Here is a 2,528-nt window from a genome sequence, read left to right as displayed (position 1 = left end):
TTTTTGTGGCAGCTGGCCAGTCTGGGGATCCAAACCTTTAACCTTGATGTTACTAACACAGCATTCTCACCAACTGAGCTAACCAGCCTCAGTTTTCTTCCTTGAAAGCAAGCTTATCCTCCTTGTCACAATGACACAGTATATAACTTTGATAACACAGTGCATAACATCATCGACAACAAATAATAGAGGATGTTGGCATTTATTAAGTGTTAATTACGTGCCAGGCACTTTCTAAGCATTTTATTTGACACCGTCCCATTAGAAGGTGGAGTCTATGACACCTCCTCTCAGATATGAGCTGGTTTTAGTGACTCACTTTAGGGAATAGAAAGCAGAGATGACACTGTGACTTTCAAGGCTAAGTCATCATAGGTGAGACAACTTCCACTGGGCTCACTCTCTAAGACACTTCTGTTGGAACCCAACAACCATGCTGTGAGGAACCCCAAGCCATAGGGACAGGCCATATGTAGCTATGTTGGTGGACAGCCCCAGCGGAAGTTCAAGGCAACAGCCAGTACCAGATATGGGAATGAGGAAGGCTTCAAAGTGGCTTCAGCACCAGCCACTATCTGCAAGTGCATGAGAGACCTTGAGTAAGAACCGGCCAGCTGAGCCCAGTCAAACCCCAGAACCGTGAAAGATAATAATGATTGATTGTTGTTTTTCACCATTGAGTGTAGAGCTTTTTGTTTCACTGTGATGATAGACCACCAGACAACTTGCATTAACTTATTGAATTCTCCCAACAACCCTGTGAGAGGATCAAATTACTCTCATTTTACAGATGAAGAAACTGAGGCTCAGAAAAGCTGGGCAACATGCCCAAAGTTACAGACTAAGTGGTGGAACTGGGCTGGGAACCCAGCTAGACATACCACAGTCAGGCTCGTTCCCACCAGTCTCTGTAGTCGATATATCTTGATTCCCTGCTAAGCGCTCCCTCCTCTCCTGGCTCCAGCTAATGACTATCCTGTCGGGGTACCACCTCTTCCCCATTCTCAGTCCATTTGGTTCAGATGGAACTGACCCCTACCATGGGCCTTCAGACGCAAGCTTATAACCCACATCAGGCCAGTGAGATCACAGCGTTCCATGGCACAGTGATTATTTTGGTGATGGGCTGATCAATGAGAGCCAGCTCTGGAAACTTGGCTGGTTTTACAGAGAAATAGGCACATTTGAAATCTGGAATCCTGGAGTTGCTGGCCCTTCTTTAATACTGTGAGGAAATCCTGTCCCAGAATATAGCAAGAAGATGCAGATAGATTTCTATCATTTAAACACCTAGATGTAGCCATTTCTAAAGCTTACTTACTGTTTTGGCTGAAGGCACTTTTTTTTGGGCGGGGGTGGAGACTGGCAAGTACAGAGATTGAACCCTGGACCTCAGTGTTATCACCACCACACTCTAACCAACTAAGATAACCATCTGGCCGTCACTGTTTTGGCTAATGGCACTTTGCACTGGATTTCTCTCTTGCAGCTGGAAGAAGCCTGCCTGCTACCCCCGCAGTGGGGCACTTCTCTCCTTGTGCTATTCCATCTTCCCTGAGGACAGGGAATGGGCTCGATCTGTTTATCTCAGTGCAGTGCCTGAGACACAGGAAGCATCCGTTAATCTTGCTCTATTGAACGGAACCAAAAGGGACACTGCCCTGTCTTACAGGTGGGGAAAGTGAGGCTCTCCAAGGGCCTGTGGATAGGAGGATTAAGAGTAGTGTTCACAGCCCCAAACCCTGAATCTGAGTCCAGTCCTTTGCCTTAGATTTGGGACTGGGATGAGGAAGAAGGGGTCGAAGGAAAGAAAGAAGGAAAGAAGGAAGGAAGGAAGGAAGGAAAGAAGGAAGGAAGGAAGGAAGGAAGGAAGACCTTATGCCCGACACCACTGGGCCTGCTCACTCAGAAGGGAAGGTCTGTGAAGTGTGTCTTGAGATTTCTACGAGTCAGGCAGCTTCTTGGCAGGCCTGCTGGCACACAGTGGGAGGGTACACCACCTGCCCTTGTCAGCTCTTCTGATCTCCCCTCCGATTTCCTATGTTCTCTGTTGTGACGAATGCCCCAGGGTATAGACCATCCGTCATTTACCGAGTGAGCCACGGGCCGGCCCTTTTTTTTTTTTTTTTTTTTTTTTTTTTTAAAGATGACCGGTAAGGGGATCCGTCATTTACACTCTAGTGTGAATCTGTCGCTCATTCTGGGGCCTCAGGATTAGAAGTGAGACGCCTATCACTTTCTGGAAATTCTCCTTCCCATCTATTTCCCCAGGAAGCAGCCACAACACACGCTGTAGCTGGCGACTTTATTCAGGGAGGAGAGAGAAAACGAGCAAAAGTTGGATCGTTTCTAGGGTAACCTGGAGAGGGACAAGACTCTGGAGGCCCAGGGAGGAGGGACAGGATTCTGGAATTTAGAAGGCGGAGAGGGAGAGGAATGGGCATGTGGGTGTCTTGAGGAGGCCTGGCCGGGGGAAGGGACGCGTCCCGCACCCAGGCCAGGCGTCCGCTAGGGGCAGCTGCCGCTGC

Source organism: Galeopterus variegatus, unplaced genomic scaffold (assembly GCF_000696425.1).
Source record: "Galeopterus variegatus unplaced genomic scaffold, G_variegatus-3.0.2 Scaffold3412, whole genome shotgun sequence".
Lineage (NCBI taxonomy): Eukaryota > Metazoa > Chordata > Mammalia > Dermoptera > Cynocephalidae > Galeopterus > Galeopterus variegatus.
The sequence above is the reverse complement of the archived record's forward strand: the minus strand, read 5'-3'. Positions refer to the sequence as shown.